Consider the following 11,247-nt stretch of genomic DNA (forward strand, 5'->3'; position numbering starts at 1 on the left):
CCTCTTATTCTGCTTGCAGAATGATTGAGCAAAATATAGTGTCCTTGAATTTGTTATTAGAATTTGTTCAAGGTATTTGTAATTTTTTAACTCTGTGAATAAAGCAAGAACTGTTTGCTGCCATAGTCGAGAATTGTAATGTGAATTTGGTTTGTTAGTTGTGACTAGTTAATTGATCACAGTGTTGTCAATTTACTATCGGGAGGAATGCAAAGATACTTTCTTCACCTGTACTCTCACATACTTCTGCAAATATTCATGAGAGACAAACATTATTTTCCTAAAAATGGCAAGAAGCAAACTCAAGGGACAGCCAAATAAAATTAATGAAAGCATTCAACCAAAAATTCACTATTTTTTCTCTAATATGAATCAACTGATTCATCCATGTTTATATACTGCTTAGAAGATGAAAGGAACTACATGGAGATAGAGATGGACATAAACCAAAGCCTGGAAAAGAACAACCCAATACACTGGAATGGTTTGGATTCAAATTTTTCTTCCCAAGCCTATCTCTGATATAAATCACATATTTATCCAGTTTCATGAACACAAGACTGAATTCAGAATTTGGACTATAAAGTCTTATTTTTCATGCAATAAACAAGTGTAATTTGAGAATTTGCATTATCTGATAAGCATAGCAGAAAGAAGGGTTTTTTAAACAATGCAGCTTTTTGTTGTCTTCATATCCACAAATCTTAAACAAAACACACCAATGGTACATAGTTCCGAGATACTTTCAGCTTGTGAATTAATCTCGGATGCCTAGCTTTATTTTCACCTTTATTCTGTCACAACTGTTTGTCAGTTGAAGTTTATTTGTCTTTTTTTTCCTTGTGATTCCCTCTCTGGCTTGTAGACAATAAATTCCTCTTAAGTTTGCTTGCACTTTGCATAATGTAATATTTAAGACAAATTTTACTTTTAGATAATGTTTATGCTTTACTTAAATTACTTAGCATACATTTTTGCAAGCCTCAGAGGTGAACAACAGACCATATTCAGAGGTGAAGCTACGCCAGACTAAGAAAAGTCTGGAGAACTGAAATTGGTATAACTTACACTTTCATCCTGTCCTCTCAAACACATATGTTATGCCAAATGGCTGGCCTTAAACTCACAAGGCCAAATACAAAACATAATTTATGAACCAGATCCCTTTACGCTAGTTTTGACTCCTGTTAGGAAAGACTCCCCCTGATTTCAGAACAGTCCCCTAGAATGGCTTTCACTAACTCTCTCTCTCTGTCCAAGAGTCTCTCAGCTGATGTAACATTTATGAGGAGGAACCAAAAGATGTGGATTAAATTCTCCATGTCTCTTCATTAATCTAAGACTTCTTAAAATATGTTTTGTCTCCCTGGCTCACCGATTACACCAACATGCTCTTCCTGAAATGCTGAAACATTAAGAGAAAGTAGCTATTAGGAAATTTGAGTACTGTACAAAAATAGTCTACTTTGCACGGGACTCTCCATGGTCAAGGGAGACCTCTCATTCTACATGTTGCAGGATTGGAATTGTTTATATTATGGAAATAGTGATAATATGAAAAGTAATGCCATTTTAAGACTGCCTCAAAAAAAGTGTTATTTTCTATATATCTCTTGCCAAGAGATATTCAGTTTATTACATAAGCATTATGTGGTATTTGTGTTTACAATCTGCTTTTTATTTACAATGTGGAAGTTTGCCTCCCATTTTTTTCTGTTTAATGTTTTCAGTGGGTGAGGGAATTTTTTATATTTTACAGGTTTTTTTCCACTTCCTGGTTAATTTTAGCATTTAGTTGATTTATGGCTGTGTTTTTATTGTTTGTGTAGTTCGGTTGAGGTGACGATGTCTTTTTTTATTGGTTCATTTAATTGGTTGTTCCCATAGTAACTTTTTTTCCTAAGGTCTGAAGGATGCTTTGGGGCTTTTCTCTGGTGGTCTGCTAATCTTCATCAGACTGCAACAATTCTGTAAGTCTTTCTGCCCTCCCTAGGCCTGCATGTCATAGCTCCTTAACCCTTTGCTGCTCACATGGACCCAGTGTACTCCTGCATTCTCATTTTTCAATCGACATATAACAGAAAAAAATTGAACAGGAGGATGTATAATAAAGAAGCAAACATGCAGAGGATGCTTCTAGTACAGACAAGATTATTATTTAGCATATAGTATAACAGTTACAAACTGACATTCAATTGAACAAGTTGTGACATTTTTTGCTGTATAGAAAGGTAATAGTACATATATGTACTATTATCCTTCTATACAATAATACTATATATAATATATGTACTGTAGCTAACATTAAATTATGTAAAATGAATTAAATAAATTATGATTTAGCCTCAGCTAAGCTTTGAAGGGCAAGCATTCTTTTATTAATTATGCACAGATTTGGATGTGCTTTGTCCCAGAAATATATGTATAATCTAAGTGAATGGTTTTATATGTATGGTTTTTATTTATCATCTTTTTTTTTTAATCTGAAAATTCAGCTCTGTGCCAACAATTGACAAGTGACAATGTCCTGTGAGTGGCATAACACTGTTTGCTTAACAAGTAACCTTTAACCCAAAGTGCAGTTCTAATTCCTCCTAGGACAGTTGTCATAATATTTATAAAGACACACTAAAATGTCAGGAGGTTGGTTGTCAGGTTTTTGTTTTCAGGGCTGAGTGGTGAAGGAGAAGATGGCAAGGGACTATGGACTAAGAAAGAGAGGATTAGGGTTAACATGAGCAGTTAATGAAGTTAACTGCATGAGCTGCATCTGTATGTGACCGTGACTAAAAAATTTTCAAAAAAAGAAAATAACTGAAAATCTTTCACTTTTGACACAAAAAAATAGATTGTCGAATGCTGGACTAAAAATGCCTGCTAAAGATGGTCTTTTCATTCAATATCCAATATAACTTGCAATTGCACATCAGAGTTCTAAGGAGGATGGAATTATTCAGTGCCTCCCCTTTCGATATATCTATCTTGCTTTAATCTCATAATTATATTTGTCCCATCACTAAATTAGCATCCTCCCCTTATTTTAGCTATATGGATTTACATAGGTGATGGGGAAAATGGGCTTTCTTCACAGCTAAGTAAGGTTGCATTAAAAGCACAAATTCAGCTGACTTGTAGGAACTCTAAAATAGAAAGTAGAATTGTAAGCTGACATTGTGGAAAAGACAAAACATAAAATACAGGGGCACTGTAGGGAAAACAAAGAGGGAAATGTAGTATACGTTCTGTGCATTGAAAAGAGTGAAATTAAGCTCAGCCACTTTCACTTTTAAAGCTCATTTTATAATAAGGTCCTTATTGTACTGGTTTACTCATGAATTATAATTTTATATCATGAAGAATCAAAGATGTACTAACAAGCATATGGAGTTTTCCCATCTGGTGGTAGAAAAAGAAGCAAGCATGTCAGTAAATATGCATCTACTAAGGTCCAAGGTCACAAGAATCAAATTATCTCATTGCTTAGTGTCACCTTTAGAATCCTTCCTGACTGGTGAGTGTATGCATAGCGGATGGGAAGAGGCTTTCTTTCCTAGTATGAAATAAGCCATTCACCCCACTCTGCTCTCCACTCATCCAGAGCAATCTGGTTTAAGAATCTAACCTGTTAGCCCCTATAGAAATAATTTACATGCACAGGACAGTATATGCAATGACAGAAATACCTTATGGTATTGAGAACTTGTAAGTCAGGAGCTCTGCTATCTGCTACATAGCAGATACCTCACACACTGAAGAATGACACTTTTGTATCATTTATTTCAAGAAGAAAAATTAAGTCTTAAATCACATTATCTGACTTGTATGTAGATTCTTGGCTAGCATTCTCTGATGGATAACATTACTATGAGCTGCACAAATTGGCTAAATTTTGCCTTCTAGGTACACCTGTGTAGCCCCATTGACTTCATAAGAGGAAGTAAGACAAGGGAGGGTGTATGTTTGTGTATACGTGCATGTACTTCACTTAAACTAGGCTTAATGACATGCCAAAATGTGAAGCTCTGGCTCATGGTAGAGGGTGATACAAATTGCAGCCAAATAGCTTTTCTCCTGGCTACAGGGTATGTCTCAGCTTGCAAGTAAAGAAGTTAAAAAACAGGAGTAATTACAATGAGTGGGCAAAACAGGATTGTGCTTACAAAGAATTAAAGTATCCCTTGCCACATTCACCAACATTCCAGAGGCATCCAAAATATTTTGTCCTCCTCCCCCCACCAGTGTCATCTTCATTTACTTTAACAGTAAATGTGCCTGTTAATGGATCAAGTTTTACTGAAAGTTGTACCCAGGCAACTTCACAGTCAACTCTGACTCTTTTCCTGGGGAAAACTCTATCAGGATTTGGAGAAGGATATACCATTCAGATATTTAGAAATCTTCTGGGTTGATAATTATTTCTCTTCACATAATAATGAAGCAATACCCTTTTCACTGGGTATGTCTACACTACCCCGCTAGTTTGAACTAGCGGGGTAATGTAGGCATACCGCACTTGCAAATGAAGCCCGGGATTTGAATTTCCCGGGCTTCATTTGCATAAGCGGGGAGCCGCCATTTTTAAATCCCCGCTTGTTCGAACCCCGTGTAGCGCGGCTATACGGGGCTCGAACTAGATAGTTCGGACTAGGATTCCTATTCCGAACTACCTAGTTCGAGCCCTGTGTAGCCGCGCTACACGGGGTTCGAACAAGCGGGGATTTAAAAATGGCGGCTCCCCGCTTATGCAAATGAAGCCCGGGAAATTCAAATCCCGGGCTTCATTTGCAAGTGCGGTATGCCTACATTACCCTCCTAGTTCGAACTAGGAGGGTAGTGTAGACATACCCACTCAGACTTATTTTCCCTACTGAACTCTAAGATGAGGCCAATGCTTCAATCAGAAGAAATCAACCCTACAAATACTACCACTCATTGCCCTGTAGTAAAAAAAAAAAGGGCATTGTTACACCTCATATCTAACTAATCATTGGACTAGAACTTGATAGACATTTCAAAATGAATTTAATACACTTCCTTTTAAGTATAACACATTGACCCGCCCCAAAAAAGTAATTTCCTTTCCACTCCCTTACATTTCTTTCCCTCCCTTTTGGTCTCTCACTTTCTTTCTAGCTGTCATAGGAATCAAATAAAAATACATACCACACAGACACAAGATAAACAAAAGTCAAGTCTATAAGACTAAGCCACCAGGACACCGGTTAAAATATTTTCCCACACAACAAAAGAAGAACAGACATTTGTCTACATATCCGCTCTCATCCCCCAATGCTTTAAAAGTTAATTCATAGTTTCATAACTACAACAAAGTAACTATGTAGAGATTAAAATCGGGACCTCTTTTTATTTGGAAATCAACAGTATGAATCCCACCCAGTCTTTCTAAAAATGGGTTTGGCTGACTCTCTGAAATGCTTCCTCAAGTACCTCTCCAGCCAAATAAGAAGTGGTCTGGAAAGGATTCATCCATTTAGCATACACAGAAGATCATCATCTTAGATCTATAAAACAAGTCTTTAAATTCCATTGTGATGACTCCACAGACATAAATAGAACAGATGCTATTTGTGGCATCCCAGCTGGCTTTTTAGACAAGGTACGCATGTCTTCAAACAGTGGTTTCATGCAGTGAGTAGAAACAATGGCAGATGCCTGGATAGGATTATATGAGAAGTCCAAAAATGAGCATTTCAGAATGTCTTTGTTATGTGATGATGCCTACAAAGAACTTTCCTATATGGAGTACTTGTTCAGAAATTGCCTTCATGTCTTGAATGGAGCTATGTTTTCAGTAAATCATCGTCAATAAAGATGGACTTGATGCTAAGTAAGGCTCTGCTATACAGTATAACTCATTGAAGTGCTTGAAAAACAAAAATTAATAATAGCTTTGGGTCTTCAAAGTGAACTCTTCACTATTAATTTTTAAAGATGAAGACAACCTTGAAAACATAAATTGTTTGCTAGGGGTGGATATTGCTTGTTTATTTTACTTACAATTACAATACTTTCTTGAAGCTTCAGGGGGTAGCCGAATTAGTCTGTACAGGGTAAACTTAAAAAACAAGAAATGGTCTGGTAGCACTTTATAGACTAACAAAACATGTAGATGGTATCATGAACTTTTGTGGGCACAGCCCACAGAGAGGCGTTGGAATTACAATTCATCTACAAAATCCTTTAGCTATGATCTTTGAAAAATCATGGAAGACAGGGGAGATTCCAGAAGACTGGAAAAGGGCAAATATTGTGCCCATCTATAAAAAGGGGAATAAGAACAACCCAGGAAACTACAGACCGGTCAGTTTAACGTCTGTCCCAGGGAAGATAATGGAGCAGGTAATTAAGGAAATCATATGCAAACACTTGGAAGGTAATAAAGTGATAGGGAATAGCCAGCATGGGTTTGTGAAGAACAAGTCATGCCAAACTAATCTGATAGCTTTCTTTGATAGGATAACGAGCCTTGTGGATAAGGGAGAAGCGGTGGATGTCATATACCTAGACTTTAGTAAGGCATTTGATACGGTCTCGCATGATAGTCTTATTGATAAACTAGGCAAATATAACTTAGCTAGGGCCACGATAAGGTGGGTGCATAATTGGCTGGATAACCATAGTCAGAGAGTTGTTGTTAACGGTGCTAAATCCTGCTGGAAAGGGATAACAAGTGGAGTTCCTCAAGGGTCTGTTTTGGGACCCGTACTGTTCAATATCTTCATCAATGATGTAGATGTTGGGATAGAGAGTACGCTTATTAAGTTTGCAGATGATACCAAACTGGGTGGGGTTGCAACTTCTTTGGAGGATAGGGACATAATTCAAAATGACTTTAGCAAGTTAGAGAAATGGTCAGAGGTAAACAGGATGAAGTTTAATAAAGAGAAATGCAAAGTGCTCCACTTAGGAAGGAACAATCAGTTCCATACATACAAGATGGGAAGCGACTGTCTAGGAAGGAGCATGGCGGAAAGAGATCTAGGGGTCATAGTGGACCACAAGTTGAATATGAGTCAACAGTGTGATGCTGTTGCAAAAAACGAAAATATGATTCTAGGTTGTATCAACAGGTGTGTTGTAAGCAAAACTCGTGAAGTCATTCTGCCGCTCTACTCTGCACTAGTTAGGCCTCAGCTGGAGTACTGTGTCCAGTTCTGAGCGCCATATTTCAAGAAAGATGTGGAGAAATTGGAAAGGGTACAGAGAAGAGCGACAAGAATGATTAAAGGTCTAGAGAACATGACCTATGAAGCCCGGCTTCATGAACTGGGCTTGTTTAGTTTGGAAAAAAGAAGATTAAGGGGGGACATGATAGCGGTTTTCAAATATCTAAAAGGGTGTCACAAGGAGGAAGGAGAAAATTTGTTCCTCTTGGCTTCTGAGGACAGGACAAGGAGTAATGGGCTTAAAGTGCAGCAAGGGAGGTTTAGATTGGACATTAGGAAAAAATTCCTAACTGTCAGGGTGGTCAAATATTGGAATAAATTGCCAAGGGAGGTGGTGGAATCTCCCTCTCTGGAGATATTTAAGAACAGGTTAGAAGACATCTATCAGGGATGGTGTAGATGGAGCTTGGTCCTGCCTTGAGGGCGGGGGGGCTGGACTCGATGACCGCTCGAGGTCCCTTCCAGTCCTATGATTCTATCAGTTCTCACACTGATGGCCTCCTCAATTGAGATAACAGCTGGCTGGGAAGGTTCCAACAGCTCTTTGTCTGCATTTTAGATTCTTGCATTAGTACCCTTCCTCTCCAATTGCTATCCTATGATCCTTATCTGCTTCTTTTAACTATCCAATCTTTAGGTGCGTATTGATTACCAGTTCTGCCTATTTGGTTTTCCCTTGATATTTTCATACCCTTTGCTCCTTGTTTCCTGCCCTCTTCCATTTTTTCCTTCCCTCCTCTTCCTTCTTCCCTATTTATTTTGGGTCTGCACAGCCTAAACACAAAACTCTGGTCATCTGAAGAAGTGGGCTGTGCCCACGGAAGTTCATGATACCATCTACATGTTCTGTTAGTCTATAAAGTGCTACCAGACCATTTGTTGTTTTTTTAATTTTTTCATGGTCTCCACTATATTAAGGGCTAGTCATTGAGGGTGAATTCTATAAGCAAAATGGACATCATGGAACAGTTTCAGGTCTGCCACTACTACTCATCTATCTACCTGACTCTGAGGTGCCTGATCTGCTGAACAGCCAAAAGTCTCTGGCCACTAGAAATCACATGAGAAGCGATGAAGGTTAGTAGAGCAGAGGTGGGATCCATCCCCAGAGGCTCAGGGCTCCCCTCTCCCCCAGCATTGGGGAGCCTACACTGTTACTCTAGCCTCCCTTCCTCCCCTCTTTCCCCCCCGCCCCTGCCACTCCCACTGTGGGGCTGGAGCACACAAAATCTACTAGCCTGGTCCCCATTAAGCTCTGGTGCGTGAGGGGAATGTGGGGAAATGTCTTTCTCTTTCTCAGTCAGAGGCTATGTCAGTAAGGTTTGTATTTATTTTATTGCTTCTCGCTTGAGTGCAGCCCCTGACTGATTTTTCAGGGGTTGGGAAAAGATCCCCCCACCCCTGGATTAAGGGTAGGATTTCAACTGTCTCCTTCAACATAACCTGACTTTGACAGGGTATGTCTACACTACAGCGCTAATTCGAACTAACTTAGTTTGAATTAGTTAATTCGAACTAAGCTAATCGAACTAGTGCATCGACTAAAAACTAGTTCGAATTAGCGTTTTGCTAATTCGAACTAGCACGTCCACACTGATTGGACGCAGGGGCACATTTAAGGGCGGCTGAAACCAGTTCCGGCGGGGCATCAGGTCAGTAGTTGCTTTTTGTGGCTGCTGTCTGAGGCTATCTGAGGCTCGTGCTTAAAGGGACCCCCCTGGACAGCCGGTTCTCAGTCTTTCCGCTTGCTTGTGTACCTCACCGAGGGACAGCAAAGCATTTTTCTCTGCGCCCATCTGTGTCGGTGTTTCCCTTCGGGGACGCCGCCGCAGGTGGCAACATGGAGCCAGAGCTCGCCCTTCACTTTCTGGTGCAGTTTATGGACTTGCTGCTGCAAGCCTGCCAGCAATGGCTGGAGGCTGCCTGGTTCCAGCTGGTGCACGTCAGCCCCCTGTCTCTCTGCCTGGCCACCCTGGAGCCATGGAGCAGCTGCGGCGGCTCCCGGGTGCCTGCGTGCCCCACCACATCTGACGTCTGGACACCAGCAGCGACTGGTGGGACCGCATCGTCCTGGAGCGCTGGGGAGACCAACAGTGGACCCAGAACTTCAGGATGAAGAGGGACACCTTCCTGGAGCTCTGCGAGTGGCTCGCCCCTGCTCTGCGCAGAAGGGACACTCGCATGAGGCCCGCCATCCCCCTCCAGGAGCGTGTGGCCATCACCCTCTGGAAGCTCTCCACGCCGGACAGCTACCGATCCATCGGGAACCAGTTCGGCGTGGGGAGATCCACCGTCGGAGCGCTGCTCATGCAGGTACGGCACTCGCCGGCCACTGGGCCGGGGGCGAGGGGGGCTGCAAGGAGGGGATGGGCCGCCCCAGGGAAAACGGGGGGTCGGAGGGGTCGGAAGCAAAAGTGCCCCGCACCGGAGGGGCCGATCTCTCCCGGCCGTACTACACGCCACCCGGGGGGGTTGCTCCTGGGAGTGGGGCGCGGGGCACTGCCAGGGCACGAGCACTCCCAGCCACCCGGGTGCCCCACTGATTCGTGCTTTGCTGTGTCTCTCCGCAGGTGGTCAAGGCCATCAACCGGGTGCTGCTCCGCAGGGTGGTCCGCCTCGCCAACCCAGACGCCGTCATCCGGGGGTTCGGCGCCCTCGGCTTCCCCAACTGCGGGGAGGCCATCGACGGGACACACATCCCCATCCGTGCCCCGGAACACCAGGCCTTCCAGTAAGTGAACCGCAAGGGGTACTTCTCCATCCTCCTGCAGGCCGTGTGTGACCACCGGGGACAGTTCACGGACATTAATGTCGGCTGGTCCGGCAAGGCACACGACGCCCGGGTGTACCGCAACTCCTCCGTGTGCCAGCGGCTGCAGGCCGGGACCTTCTTCCCCGACCGCCACATCAGGGTCGGGGACATGGACATGCCCGTCTGCCTGGTGGGATGCGGCCTACCCCCTACAGCCCTGGCTCATGAAGCCCTACACGGGGCACCTCAACCCCTCCCGCCAGGCCTTCAATGCAAGGCTGACCAGGGCCTGCATCATCATTGAGGGGGCCTTCGGGCAACTGAAATCCCGATTTAGGTGCCTCCTCACCCGCCTCGACCTCGCCTAGCACAACATCCCTCCCGTGGTGGCAGCATGTTCTGTGCTGCACAATTTGTGCGAGAGGAAGGGGGAGGCTGTCCTGCCAGACTGGATGGCTGAGGCTGACCGCATGGCTGGCCAGTACGCTCAGTCCCACACCGCTGCCGTCCGGGAAGCCCAGCGGGGGGGGCTGTCCGGATCCGGGAAGCCCTGCGGGAGAGCTTCCAGGTGGAGGAGGAGGACTGAACTCTCCCTGCATGGCCCACTGGGGCCTTCTTCCACCCTCCCCCCCTTTCCCTTCCCTATCCTCCCTTCCTAATGTCAAATAAAGACACCTGTTTTGGCAAAAAACAACTCTCTTTATTTTACATAACTGGGGTGGGGGGAGGGAGGAGTGAGGGTGAGAGAGGGGAGGGGGAAACCTGGGAGGAGGGAGCTGGAAGGGGGTGGAAGGAGAGGAAGGGAAGGGAAAGCTCAGGCTTGGGGGGTCTGGCTGGCTCTCCCGTCTCGAACACTGCAGGTGCGGGGACCTCGGGGGGAGCGGGTGTGGAGGGTGGGGCAGGAGGGATGGGGGGTGCAGAGGAAGCGGGAGAGGGAGCAGGGGCAGCAGAGGGAGCAGGGGCAACAGGGGTGGGAGGAGGAGCAAGAGCTGCGGCAGCCGCAGGAGCCGGAGCAGGAGGAGGCAGGAACCTGTCCACAAGGGTCTGGAGGTGGCCTCTGAGGCCACGGCCCTGCTCCTCCAGTGCATCCACACTCCGCTGGCGCAGCCGAAGGTCCTCCCAGACCCAGTGCTCCTGGTTGCGGAGCAGCTGCTCCATGAACCGGAGGTGCCGCCGCTGGTAGTCCTCCTGGTTTCTGGCACGCCGGCTGGCCCAGGCGCGGGTGGCTGTTGCAGGCGGAGTGGTGCGCCCTGCAGTCCCAGGTGCTGCGGCTGTGGTGAAACAAGAGCAGCGGTCAGTTCTCCCTGG

The sequence above is a fragment of the Pelodiscus sinensis genome, chromosome 2 (assembly GCF_049634645.1).
Source record: "Pelodiscus sinensis isolate JC-2024 chromosome 2, ASM4963464v1, whole genome shotgun sequence".
In the NCBI taxonomy this organism is placed as follows: Eukaryota; Metazoa; Chordata; order Testudines; family Trionychidae; genus Pelodiscus; species Pelodiscus sinensis.